The sequence below is a fragment of the Vicugna pacos genome, chromosome 29, assembly GCF_048564905.1.
Source record: "Vicugna pacos chromosome 29, VicPac4, whole genome shotgun sequence".
Taxonomy (NCBI): Eukaryota; Metazoa; Chordata; class Mammalia; order Artiodactyla; family Camelidae; genus Vicugna; species Vicugna pacos.
The window spans coordinates 10,330,001-10,345,000 of NC_133015.1; the positions used below are offsets into that span (position 1 = coordinate 10,330,001).

Here is a 15,000-nt window from a genome sequence, read left to right on the forward strand (position 1 = left end):
TTCATCGGAGACATCAATGCTGTTCTAAAAAAGTCCTAACGCTGTTTCTGGAAAAAGTCATTTCCAAATTCATGCATTAGGCCCAAACAGTAAGTGTTAAATGTTCAGACCTGAGCAAATCGTGCAAAACCGCTGACACCGCTCCCAGGACAAGCCACGTTCAGAAGACACAGAGGGACTGAACAGATGACAAAAATGGCCTGGTTAATCTCTTGGGGCCTGTCCGAAAGGTAGGATGCTGTGGTCATAGGATGCAGCTGTCCTAGATACAGCCATTTTAAATTAGAGGAGACTCAGTCTTTTTTTCCAGTGTTATCAAGACACAGTCACACATTGCCTATCCCTGGAAAATATTAGCTTTTATGAGCAATCGTTCATTGAACCAGTGCAGGGAGTCGTAAGAAGATGGGTAGGAAAAGAAGGCAGAAAATGAGGGGAAAGAAAAAAACCAAAAAAACCCTCTCCTATGTTTACAACACTTCACAGAGTGGTGAAACAGTCTGCCCCTTCCCTCCCTAGTTACGGAAACATTATCAGTTGGAGTGGCAATAACTCATCTTTGAAAAGTTAACAAATAAGAAATCGGAGACTTTAAGTTTTCAGACCTACCCGGGGTTCTGGTTTTTAAACTCTCCAGGGTCGTGTGGTTAGACAATTCCAGTTGGTTCTAGTTCTTCCAGGCAACACTCAACCACTGAAGAATTACGGTCTATTTGTGTAACCATGCCTCTGCTTTACCAGCCCGAAGCCCAGCTGAAAGGATGGAGGTCCTGGGAATTAAGAATGCAAGACAGATCCCGCCATGCATTGGAAAACCCCAAGGGTATGTCTTGATCCCTCTCTGACAATATGTCTATAATAAAGATTCAAACATACAGATCTTACTGTTACCCCAGAGTTTCTAGAAAACGAACTTCCTTGAAGTTATACTATAGTGAAAAAATCCAATTTGTATTAAATGTATACACACACATCTATCTAGATCAGATAATGTCTTCTCTATGGTTGAATGATGTAATTTCTATAAATATAACATGTATGGAATATTCAATTATGTAATCTAAAGTGATGTAATTTCTAAAATCTCTGTAGTTTTCGAAGTCATTTTCATTATTTCCCCTTAGGAGTTTTCCACCCAAGTCAGTTGACTGCTTGCCTGCCCTACCTTACGTCTAAAATTCAGGCTCCAGGACTTCAGTAATTCCACAAACGTTCCCAAAGATCCTCTATATGAATGAACATCTCTCTCCTGCTTCAAGCACAGAAAACCCTAGAGGATCTTTCTCAACCCACCACCTGACTCTTCGAATCCTTCCTTTTCTAAAGGTTTCAATAATGTGATGAAATATTTGGTTTTATCAGTTTTCACAATGATACTTAGAATAACCCTTAGTGTGTATTCTGTAACAATTCAGCCAAAGCCTTTAAAACTAACAAAACTAGCAAAGCTTAGACAACCTGGGTGGATCTGAAAGCCAGTAACCAGTACTTATTTAAATAAATACCTGAATGACTTTTATCGTCAAGTTCAAGAAAGACTGAAATGATCAGTTCTTCTTTTCTGTGGTAGCGACATTTACTTTTTTCTACGTTGTCCAATGAAAGGGAGAGTTGATATTCCAAACTCAAGATATTCACTGATTTGTGGTTAGCAATTTGTTCTTCTACTATCGGGTGTAATTGAGTGGATGATGAACTTAACAGTTGGGACGCATCTTGTGTGCCCTGTTTCCTCACACTTGAGAGACTTCTGAGTTGATGGGGTAGGGATGCGGGTGGCGGTGGGAGGAAGGGGAGGTGGGGGCAGAGGCGACTTTGTCCTGGAGTCTCTTCTGGCTGACAGCTGGGCCAGACACCACAGGATCGTGAAAATGTCTATGGAGATGGGCTTCAACTGGGGACAGACTTGATTTGTCCAGTAAAAAGGGAAGAATGACAGAGGGAATAATCATGATCCCCTATGAAAACATTTTTTCCAGTTTGGTTTTATCATCTAGGGTATACAGAGGAGTTTATTGTAACTTTTTTAGAGATATACTTTATTTTTATTTTTATTTACTTTTTTTAGATTGGGGGGGTAATGAGGTTTATTTATTTACTTAGGATTGAACCCAGGACCTTGTACATGCTAAGCATGGGCTCTACCACTGAGCTATACACTCCCCTCTACCCTCTGGAGTTTATTGTATTGATGTCATTGCTGTTCATGTGTTCCAAGGACCAAACTTTGTCCTTGAACAGCAGGGGGATACAGGGCCATGCAGCAGGGGAAATTTGTGGCCCTATACAAAGAATTCTCCAAAGCACTTTTTCTTAGATTCTATGTGTGAGAACCTCATCTTATGTGGAAGAAGTACGGAAACCTCTTCTGAAAACAGAACCTGACCAAAAAACCTGACCGGATAGCAAGAAGAATAAAAAATTCTTTGAATATTTTCGGTTGAAAATTTTTGAGAATACATGTATTTATCCTTTATCATTGCAGAACATTCTCACCTTCCAAGCTACTATGGTGCGAAATTCTTTCCAGCTCAAAAAATTATTAAAATTCATAGAAATGCTTAAATTGGGATCTGTCCATGCCAACTTCAGTTCCATGTAAATATTTAGAGGTGAGCCTTAAACACTTGAGATGCTGCACTTCTAACAGAAGTAAAAGAGCCATCACTGTAATAGAGGAAAGACTTCTGTTCAAGTAAAAACACAGAATACTTAAAATGCTGGTAGTGTTTATGACTCGGGAAAGACGGTTCCAATGGACATCAGGTCAAGTTTTCCTATTTGAGAGAATCAATCTTAAATGGAGTGCATTAATGACTTCAACAGTGAGTTTTAAAGAGCATTCCTAATCAAAACAGTCTTACGTACTTGTTAGGGTCACTCTTATTTTCTTCCCTATTTATTGCTTTTATTTGTTGAGTGTGCAGTAGATATTTCAATAGCAATGATCTTAATATTACCACCAAAATTACTTAAAAAAAAACTTAAGAAAAGGAAAGAAGAGGAAAGAGAAGGAAGAAAGAACAAAAAGAAACTACAGGTCAACCTCTTTTTAGGTCTTTTTACATGGGCACTCTTAAGCAAGTCCACCAAAAATGGCAAATACACTAAACTTTTAGGCTTCTAATTCTAGAAAAGGTGAGTAAAGTGAAGTCATTTTTACAGTAGTCACCACCTCCAGAGTCCATCTGTTGTCATTATAGGAGGCCCGAAGCGAAATGATGTCTCTTTCTTAAAACAAGTTTCTTTTTTAAAGATACGCATTTGCAGTGAAGACTTCACTCTGTTTACAACTAGAACTCAAGTCGAGATTTATAAAATCAAAATACTTTGTCACTTTTAAAAACTGTCCTTGCAGGAAGAAAACTCTCTTAAAAAAATTATTTGATAAATCACTAAAGACACAAACACATAGGCACATACTGGATGATTTAAAATAATATTAAGTATTTGAGAAAATCTATTCGCCCACCACTTTTTTTTTTTTTTTAAGGCCATCACTACTTCATCCCTAATCAAAGGCAGAGGAAAGCCTAAAATGGCCCTAGGTCCGCAACCATAATCCCTTCTCATTCTATGCTTCACATGCGGCGGAAGTAACAGAATCATGCGCATTGTCACTGTGTGGTTACAGTGTCCTGCGAGTCTGGACAAGTTACTAGGTCAGACGCTAACTTCCTAAGTAGAAAAATGATGTGTTCTCCTTTGTCCTCTCTTCAGTAATGGCTACAGTTGGTGCTAATTAAGGCCCCGCGGCAATGTGCTTCCAGAGAGGTCAGGGACTTCTTTCTGACACCTAAACAGTACTCAGCTCAAAGGAACTGCCCCTAATCCGAAATGATGTGATGTAGAGCTGGCCTTTCAGATTCAGCCTATATTTAAAGGAAAATGACAGTTAATGGCAGGGGTGTCAAAAAAGAGCAGATGGAGAAGCTAGGAGAAGTGTCACTCCGTGGCTAAGTTTACCTGCAACTCGTTAGTTCCCTCAAGGACCGGCAGACAAGAGAGCCCTGAACACCTTGTTATATTCTTCCTCCTGCTAACATCTTGGGAAGAAGAAATCTGCATCAGGTGCACGCCGGGGACAAATAACCTCTGACAAACCAGAGAACCATTTGCTTAAGGACATCTCTATGTTGGTCCCTCTTTCCACCAAGAAATGCAACGTCTTGTCTGGTGGTTTTCAGCGAGATTACATCGTCATTTTTATTAGCGGTTGTATTCATAATAACGCAAAGAATAAATTCAGATAAAGCGAACACTCTGTTAAATTTCTTATTGGGAGGAAGCCATGGTGGTAATTAATCTTGGAGTCATTTTCTTTTGCCCCTGGAGGCACGGAACTTGGGAAATCAAAGCAATATTCAAAGGAGAAACCAAGATTTATTATCAGTTAGTTTTAATAGACACTTGCACGGCTTACTAATTACTTCAAAACTGTAAAGGCTGTTGGCATTAATTCACTCCTTGCTTTTTTCCTCTCCTCCCCCCTCCCCTCAGTGGTGCACCTGCACACCATGAATCGACATGGTGTTTTATCTCAAGATTTCTTGTTGCCGTTACATTATGGAATTACTGTTCATGACGGAATGGCTGAAGCTGGACCAGAGCTGGCCGTATAGCATTCAGTTTTAGAAGTTATTTGTAGCTGATTCTAAAAACTTCTTCCAGGGCAAATACATATATAAAGTTGCCACCTTTGTAACCAAGTCCCAACATCTCTTGAAAAAATACAATCCAGCTTGAAGATTATGTCTGAGGATTTAAAAGTTTTCGTGATTATATGGTTAAAAGGTAGACATTAAAATCATAGAGGTTAGAGATAATTTAAGCCATGACCTTCATTTTACAGATGAGGAAATAGAATCTCTGAGATGTTAGATGATTTCCCCCAGTTAATAGTAAGACTGAAATTAAAATCCTGTATATGTATTCATAGGAGAGTGATTTTTCTTCCTTACTCTGCCACTCTGTCTTCCTTAGAAAGTTCAGTACTTTATACAAAGAATGAAATGCCCCAATACTGAAATATAGTAAAAATACCTGCAGATAGAAAAATATGTCCTCAACTTTGTTATGAAACAGTGTTAACATTATTTATGTTATTAAGCTATATATAAATGTTCCTGTTTATCTATGCAGCTTTTTATATTATTAGAACCCAAACCTTCCACTTTAAAAGATAAGAATGACAAGAATTTTTCCCCCAAGTTGACTTAACACATCAGACCAATGGTTGTCTTTGAAACATCTCATGTTCTAGGTCGTCCCATAAGCTGTGGAGGGTGTGAAACAGACACCCCAAGGGGCTGCACTCAGCAGCTCGGGGTGACCTGCATAAAAAGTGAAGGGAGAGTTTATAAAGATGCTCACAACTCTTGAAATTCAAATACCTGGCTAATGAAAAACTATCTCAATGAATAGCAAGGAAAAGACTTTTTTTTTTTTTTCAAAGAAACAATGAGGGATCTTTTATGCTATTTTTAACTAAGCATATTTTCAATTTGTTTCTGACTTGTCTTTGAGCACATTGGAATGAAATAGTAAGCAAAAAATCTTGTCCGAAAATTTTTACTTGAGGAATTCTAGTAGGATGGAGACAACCAAAAAGAAAACAGCAAGGCAAGAGCCTCCTGGCTCCTTTAAAAATTCTTCTCTGGTCGAGTGGCTGTTACTCAACCAAGGAAGACCCCAGTAATCCATCCTCCTTGCTCACGAGAGACTGGATGGAAACGCAAACTTTGCCCCTGGGAACCTAAAAGGCAGCAAGCTTCTGTAGCTGAATTATTCCAACTGGGGAATTATGCTGCTGAATTTAAAATGGGGCCGTCCTTCACATTCCCGCCTCAAAAATACCAACTGGTCAAGAAAAAGGTAACTAATGATATTTATGCAACAAGTTTCCAAAACTTGGAACCAGAGATTTATTCTTTTTACAGAAGACTAAACTTGATTCATTAGAAAAGAATTAAATACTGTCCATGCTTTAGTTTTAAACCTGAAGTATCAAAGTTTGACCTTAAGCTAACATTGCCTTACATGGGAAATTTTAGAAAAATGTTGTATTTCCCATAAAGCCTTTGATTTTTTAAATATTTTTAAGAGTTGAATACTTTGGTTTATTAACCTTTGAATAATAATGTTTTTAATAGCAATTCATTACACGACATGGTAACAGTTAAGAACGCAGGACTCATTTTGGGCAAAAACTCTAGCTCCACCATTTCTCAATTGTGTGACTTTGTTAGATTATTAAATATCTGTACCTCTAGGTCCTAGGATGAAAAACAGGGATAATAATAATTTGCTCCTCAATTTGTGATGATGTTTAATGAATTAAGCATATAAAGCACATCACAGCATTTGACACAGAGCAGCAGTCAATAAATTATTATTATAAAATGTCTTAGACAACTTTTAGTATCCGTTTTGCTTTCTCAGCCACTTAATTATATATAAGTAACTTATAAAAATACATCCAGAGATACAAAACAACTTTCTCAGGCTTTTTAATATGCAAATATAGATAAGCATCAATAGAACAACTCATATATTTTGACAGAAATTATACAGTAATGAGGAAGAGAATCTTTGAGAAGTTGCTGGCATGTCATAGGAAATCAAATCGGAAACAAAGTCAAGCAAATCGTATACATTTTAAGTGAAATCCAAGTGCTTATTTACATAGTAAACTGTAAACTCTCAGAAGATGCAGTTGTGCATTATTAGAATTTGAAAAATTATTTTTCCAAATGCATATGCACATATATTTACATATTTATATGACAGGCTACAGAGACACTAATGGAACAGCCTATTATTTCTAAAATAATTTAACACTCTTTTCAGTTCCATTAATAGCAAAGAAATTAAACTTTTAAAACCCTACACAAACAAATCAAGATAATTCAGATCTCAAATCCACAAATTGAAATGGAGATTTGGTAATTATCTAAGTAATTTGATTAATGGAGATGAATAAACTAGATGATTCTGACCCATGGATCTGTGTTGGTCCTGAAATGCTTACTTTGACTGGATAAATCAATTTAAACTGGTTAAATGCTAAATGTACTGTCTTCACAGTACAAAGTGAAAATGAGATTCTGCAGTCATTTAGTTATCTTTATTAATGCAGGAAGCTAAAAACAATGGCCTTCCATGATATGCACATGTTTATTTCCCAACAAAACACTGTTTTTGTACAACACAGACATAATCTAAGGCTCACTCATTATCCTTGGTAATTTTGCTCTATGATTTCCCCATTAGAGCACTCCATACAAATGTTTCTTTCAAATTGCTCTATTATGTCATAATCAAAAGACGGAATTTAGCCAAAATGTTTGTTTACCATCTTGCAGATAGTCAAAACAGTCTGCTGGTGCACTCTTTGATATTAATTCCTACTCATCCAGGAGTGGATTTTGGCCAAAACATCTGATTGCTCTTTTGAGGACTTATACAATCGTGTGTCAGTTGAGTCTAGCATGAGCCAACAGCTTTGCAATCATGGAAGTCACTTAATATTGAGCCAGCTGACTTCTTTGTCTCCCCCATAATGACAAATAAATACCTTGGTCTTAAATCTACCAGAATGCAAAATAACACACTGGTATGAAATAAATGTTTTCACGAATTAGTTTATTAGAATGTACGATTTAATCCTCAAGGCAATGTTGACAATATGCTAAAATAATCAATCCGATCAGTTCAATCAAAAAATAAGCTGCCTGCACAGTAATAATGATCAAGTTAAATGATTTACTTAATATGGTCCAAACCCCAGAACCTCACGTCTAATAGTTTGTTTTTTCCACTGTACACCAAAAACCAAAAATCTGGCTCTTGATAATAAAATGAGATTTAATTTGATATTAAATAGATCTCCTGATAAGTGACTTTTGGCAACACTGCTTTGGAAGAAATCCAACTTCAACTAGTCAGCTGTCATATGTCTCCAAGTTCCCCAAAATGCCATGTTAGTGTCCAACGTCTGTCTGACCAGAACTAAGCCAAAAACCATTAGCCTTAATCTAGCTGAGTCCCTACTACAAATTGGACACCAGAGAAGAAATATTAGAAGCAGGAGACTTTTCAGATACTGGAATCCAAACTGAGAAACAAAAGGCAGCACTAGCATGTATAGATTAATAGTTAAGAATAAAATTCAATATGTAATTGAGTGCCAAGTTGTACAATACAACAGCAACCAGAGAAGATCACCGGTGAGGGGTAGACACCTATTCAAGTTGCAGGTATGAGGAACGGGGGAATGCATGCTCGCCTCCCAAAGACACAGAGAACCGGTTAAAGAAAGAAGCAGTGATGCTTCTGGAAATATGGACGACACGAGTGATGAACATGGGAAGAGGCTACCAAGTGGTTCACTTTGGGAAGGGAGTGAGAAAGATTTTCTAACTAGGAAGACCATGTTACTCTCCAACCTAATATATTCCTTTAATGGTAAAATTCCAAACCCCTTACATCTTCATGATCTCTGATAGCTACTTGTGTAAACCCAGGCTGGTTATTTAGCCTGAAGGTGACTTCAATGTCCTGATTTGTAAAATAAGGCGTATAATGGTACCGCTTGCTCACTATTACTGTGGGGAATAATTGGGCTTCTCCGTGTAAGGTATTTAAAATGGTGATGGGCCTACAGAGGTTGTTGAATAAAGGTCTGCTCTCATCCATATCTGCCTCCTCCTCATTATTATTAATCATTAATTATCTTTTCCAAAGCCTGGCTCATGCTCTCAGTGCTATTTTCCAGTCTTGTTGCCTAATCTTGTACCCTTGGTTTCCACCAAACTGTACTGGTGGCCTCTCCAACACACCCTGTGGTTTTCAAACTCAGAGCCTTCTGCTCACCATGTTTTACCATCTAGGGAATCATTACCCAACCAGCTTCTCTTGCTGAAATCCTGCCCCTAGTCCAAGCCTCTCTCACCCTGTGTGTCTTTCATTTTGTTCAAGATTTACGTACTAGCTGCCTTGTCTGAGTTCACGCAGCCCTGTTCTTACCCATCTTGTAACCCCTGATCACATTCATCACAGTTTCCCTTTAAACTGTAAACTTCTGGGATACAGAATCATTTTTTCTGTCGGGGGCTCATCCAGTAGTATACCAATAAGACGTCATGAAATTTTTGCCAAACCAAAACAATGCAAAACAGTTAAGATACAGGACAAAGTGTGCATTTATACATAGCGATCATGCTATTTACAAGCAAAGAGATTGTCTTACCTTGAGTTAACAGATTTTGACTCTCCATCTATAGCAAAGGAATATGGTAGTCATTTGATCTTCCCAGAAAATAACAGAAATCCTACAATGACTCTTTGCTGCCAATAAATCTCATGCTTTGAGCTTTACTTCATCACTATGAACAAATACCGCACCCTCAAAAGTACTGTGAACAACACAGACGCTTGCCTCAAGGTTTCTGATTTTCAAATTGCAATCAGTGACCCTTGCCCAAAATTTCACCTTTGAGAACCCAATTATTTAGATTTTTTTGTCTTTTTCATTTTGATAAGATTATTACATGTTGCATAAAAACTTAGTTGGCGAATGATAGAATATTATCTTTTACTTTTTTTTTTTAGGATTTAGTTATCAGGAAATATTAAAACAAAACCTCATGACACTATGGATTCTAAAAGACATTATTGAAATAGAAACACTTTCAAGATTTGATGCCACCAGTGTGTCTACTATTTATTATATTCCACTACCTAGAGTTGTTCATGTTAAGACAAAGCTAATAGCCTCAAAAATATCATTGAATCACATATTATAAGCTCACATTATCTCTTTATCCAAAATACTCAAAAAGTAAAATTCATGATCACTAATGTCTGACTTCACGTCAGGTAGCCGTATGAAACCGTTCTGTATGTGGTTAGTAGCTTTCCCACAGGAGAATAGTAGCTAGTGGACTGAAAGGAAGAAGAGAATGACAAACAGAACTTTGTCATTGATGGCAAATATAGGGGATTATTATGGAAACGTTTTCTGTTTTTTTAAGTTCTGTCTCAAAATGTCTCTTCTTTCCTATACAGCATTATTTTCCAGAGTACAGTTAAAAGCATGGATTCTAGAGTCAGACTGCTTTTCAAATCTCATTTACGTTACTGGGAGAATGGAGCTGCATAAATTGGTAATAAACTCGGCCTCTCTGAGCCTCAGTTTCCTTGTTTGTGAAATAGTAATAATCATGGTAACTGCAACATTAATCAAGGGACTTCAATTAATCAAGAAAATCAAGAGCCCACAAACATTTGCTTCTGTTCTTATTCTCAGTGAACCTGTTTAGATTCAGAGTCAAAATCCGAACTGATTTATTGGCAATAGATAACCAGTCTAGAAGCAAAGAACATGTACAAAGAAGGCAGAAGACATTCAAGCCAAATAACCACTGCATCTGAACTATCCACATAATGGAGGAAAACACGCCACCTTGGTCTAAACTCTTTGAACAATTGCCTCAATTCTCCACCTCACTTGGCATCTACAGACAAGGTCTTCATGTCCAGTATCCACTGAAAGTCTCTGTATTTCAAATAAAAATAATAGCCACCGTCAAGTATGTTAATGTCCATAATGATTGTAATTTTTGTAAATTATAACTGTCAGTGGTCACAAACCTACCCAATGAAAACATAAGGTAACAATTTAGCCTTTCTATTACTACTCTCAGGAAAGAAGAGCCACTTGTAGGAAACTTAAGAAGGAAGGCAAATTTATAGCATTTATTCTAAAAATAGGAGAATTTTTTGCCCTCTCCCAGTGGGATAATTGCTAAGGTAACATTTGCTAGCAAGTATCTGCAGACAAAACTTTACCAATGAGTTTAATTTTCATCATAGAGTGATGATACACAGTGCCACTTAGCTTCTATAGACAACACTTAAAGTATATGTTCACAGTATCTAGTACATTATAATTTATGTAAATAAAATTATATTTTTGATCCTGTTTAAAAACTATGTTTATTTGGACTTCCTTATTAGAATACTAAAATTTCATAAAATATTTCCACTAAATTTAAATATTTGCATTTATTAGAAATGAAGAGATCTAAATGATATTAACTGTAGGTTATGTATTTCATATTTTATTTTGCTGAACTTTGTCATCTTAATGACACAAACCCTGATCAAGTAAAAGAATATAAGATAACCTGATTAGAAAATGTCTTGGCACATTCTGTTAACATGTGGACACTTTGGGGGAAAAGTAGAATCTCAATCAAGTCAATTCAGGTATTTTGTTCCATTTAAATATAATAAAAATGTTTTAGGAAGATTTTTTATTTTGGGAAGAAGAATTCTCAGTACACTTAAAAATGGACACTCAAAGGATGCTTGCTTTTGTTAATTACATGTTGCTTGGATGTTTAAATAAGTCAAAGACTTTCAGTCTAAAGGTAACCCTGCGGTGTTTCTAACTGTCCTCAGAATAATTACAGAGCCGGGCTTGACTGTCATTCATGGGTATCTAGTCCATTGTGTGAGGAGAAAAAGCAAATGGCGGCCCGCACATTAGCACATCACCCATGGCTAGAGCAATGACAAGACAGATTAGGATGTATATTAAATCTCACACATGACTGCCTTTCTGTATCAAGGTAAAAAATACTTGCTCTTACATACATTAGGGACCGGTGTTGGTCTGACATCTACATTAATATTGACAGTGTATCAACATTTTTTTCTACACTTACTGACTCAATGACTAGTCTAAACCTGGTAAAACTTAGATAACAGAAATAATAATAATAAAAAAAATCTAGCAGGCAGCCTTATTTTCTCATACCTAAAAAGAAATTAATCCCACCAAAAGTGCTGGGCTTTTATGAATTATCAATCTTAGAGCAATACATCAACTGGCATACCCAGCTGTGACTTAGTAATCCAATCTCATTTGTCAAAGAAATTTGGTAAAGAATGGTTCTAGAAAAAGAAACTCCTGCACAGACAATAACATAAATATTATATGCATTGGAGACTGATTATTTTAAAAGGCTAGATTAACACTATTGTATTACTTCACCTTCTACACATTATTTTCACAGACAAGAGGAAATTGCAAAGTGGTAATCCTGCCTCCAAAACAACCAGAGTTGAGAAACACACAGAAAGCTTACAAAAATGGGAAATAACCCAATTGCTTAATTTAAGATTTTCTAACGTATCTATCTGTATTTACCATGTTGAGAATTGGAAGCCCCATATGAATGGGGTTAGAGGAAAAAAGTCAGTGTTTACTTTGTTTTAAAATATCACAAAACTAAACAAAAGCTTATCTTCATTTCAAGGCAATATCTTGGTTTCATTAATAATTAAATGTTGTTTTCCAACGAGGGCTACGTTATAATCTGCTTTCAAGAACATCACCTTCACTGTTATTTTCAAAGATACTCGAATGCTTTTAAGGTGCACACGTATTTTATATATATTACACAAGAATGCAGCAAAATAGAACATTCACTTTTCCCAGTCTTAGAGTAGCTTCACGTTATCACTGAACGGGGAGAGACATTAAAAAAAAAATCAATATATATTTTTTAAAGAGAACAACACTAGGATCTGTTATTCTCCTAAAGCTTGTGTTCAAATGGTTGGCATTTCAACTTTAGTAATTAAGCTGTGGTTGGAAGCACCATCATCCGGGAGAGACAAAATCATGAAGCGACCAAGCAAAGTTCTTTTGATTTTAAATGCATCACGCAACAACACTTCAAGGGCTGCTCATCTCCAAAGTCATATGAGCTTTTATTAAAACATGCCTCTGATAAAAGACTACCTTTCTCCCTTTTCCAGCACTCTGTGGAAGGTGATTCAGGTTAAAGGGATGTTCTTAATAATAATTATCTCCATAAGATCCATGCTATCATTTATGGAAGGCCTTGAAAATCATGCCATTTTGTGCAGCCAGGACAAAACTGCAACCATGATTGTAAGCCTTTCCATCAGGCAACCCCACTGGCGAACAATGGCAGGAGTAAAGGCCTCTCTGTGTTCTTCTACTAATGCTGTGCTAGCCTCTGCTAGCAATAGACGTAAAGGAAGAGATGTGAAGAAGTGCCCGGCACAGAAGAGTAACTTGCACTCTAGTGTCTGAGATGTTTAGAGCGTTAAAGCTGCTTAATTAATATCCACAAGGCCCTGAAAAAGTTCAAGGATCGTTTTCACCAGCAATAAAACTATCAGGACGACGAGAAAGGCATCTTCTGTCCTTCACCAGGGGTTGTTTTTATGCTCGACAAAGTGATGTGAAATTAACTATTTTCATAAACAGATGGTCTTTAGGATAATGGCTTGTACTTTTTAATTTCCTTTTTGGCAGGACATCATGCCGAATGTCAGCAAAGGCAACAGTCTTCATTAGAAGTTGTCTGATACTGCTGGGATGTTTTCTACAGATACCCATTTCCCCCCTGCCAGTATTAGAAATGGAAATCAGAGAAGTTTAAGAAGGTACAGAAAGATAAAAATTTAATATATTTAAGTGAAGAGAAAATGAATCCATATCAAATTTCAAGATTAAAAATTTAAGGTTTAAAGTATTCATTATTTCTTTTCATCTCCACTGCATGGCTATAATTCAGAAGCCGGTAATCTTTACCCTCACAGAAAATATCTTTCATTCCCTAAACCTTATTCTTAACAAGGGGTAAGTGATGGCCCATTTATAACATTTTTCAATTCATAGAGTCCACATGTGGCCGCGTACTAGCATAGCCAGACAGAGTGTACATTTCAAAAAAAAACTAAACCTCATAAATCTCCAGAAATTCCTCACATCTATTATGTTTACCTTCTGCTGCTGATGAGCCTGTTGGGCTCTGTACAGAGGAAATTACAAGCACTCCAGAAGATTTGGCAAGAAGATGCTAGAAGAAACAATGGGCGAAAAAAAAAAATTCTTAACTGAAGCATCATATCCAGCTTTGGCTACCATTTACATATTTGAGATTACTAGCTAGTAAAATGGAAATTCCATTGAAATGGAATAAACTGTTTTCTGAAATCCCTATCTGATTACTGTTGGTGATGTCTGAAATTAAACATGGTAAAGCTACACTCAGGACACTTCATGGAATTCAACTGAAGGCTAAGGTTCTTATTGAAAATCTGTCTGTTTATACAGTTTTCCAATTAGAAACCAAGGTACTTGTACCCACCTAGAACTTTTACTCCTAGGCTTGTGATCAATTTTCCTATTAATCTATATTATCAAACGCATCTTTCTTTATTTAATAGATGTTTGGAGGCTGTTGTAACAACTGCTAACTAGTAAGGAAATGCCAGTCGAACTAGTTTATAGTCGCAAGTTTAAATATCGCTGGAAATAAGCTTAAAGTTGATGCCAAGGGAAATGCTTATGTTTAAGGCCTATGCTGCATAGTGATACAAAATTTACAGGTTAAAAAAAAATCTTCCACCCAAATTATGTATACACAATGCCAACACAATCAAGTGAAAGTAAAAGACAGTCTAACCTCTAGACTTGTGTTTTTTTTTTTCTCTACTCATTCTAAGTATTAATTTTCCCACCAACTTGACTGGATATGCTGTCATTTCAAAGACACAGTCTTAGAACCCACATAAGAGAATGTTCTTAAAGAAAACTTAATTATACTCGTGTTTGAAAGGGACTTAACTGATATGCTTAAATTCTGTTAAACATATTACTGTTATGGGTTGTGCCATTTCATTCATTATAAAGATAAAAATGAATGACTAAGAAGGTGCAGATCCATTTAACAGGAATGAGTCTTGAAACAGAGTCAGAGGTGAAAGCTACTTCCAAAGAACAAACAGAAGCAAACCAAATCAAACCACTGGATGAAGATCAGTAGATTACAATTCTACATAAAAAGTAAAAAAAAAAAACAATAAAACAAACAAAAAACACAATTTGACGAATCTTAGCAGAAATAGAAGTCCTGAAGTAATCAATTAACCTCAACCTCACAACTCACCAAA

At 36.4% G+C, this 15,000-nt stretch overlaps 1 protein-coding gene and 1 long non-coding RNA gene across 3 annotated transcripts in view; one reads left to right on the forward strand and one right to left on the reverse strand.

The window, feature by feature from the left end:
• ZFHX4 (zinc finger homeobox 4) overlaps positions 1-15,000 on the reverse strand; it is a 173,211-nt gene that overhangs the window by 63,590 nt on the left and 94,621 nt on the right. The window lies entirely within an intron of this gene.
• Positions 3-10,168, forward strand: LOC140690237 (uncharacterized). 2 transcript variants are annotated; one of them, XR_012065428.1, is made up of 3 exons: positions 3-230; positions 742-823; positions 10,069-10,168. It is a non-coding gene; the product is annotated as an uncharacterized lncRNA (long non-coding RNA). The 2 variants fall into 2 exon arrangements; XR_012065429.1 differs by lacking the exon at positions 10,069-10,168 and adding an exon at positions 1,125-1,346.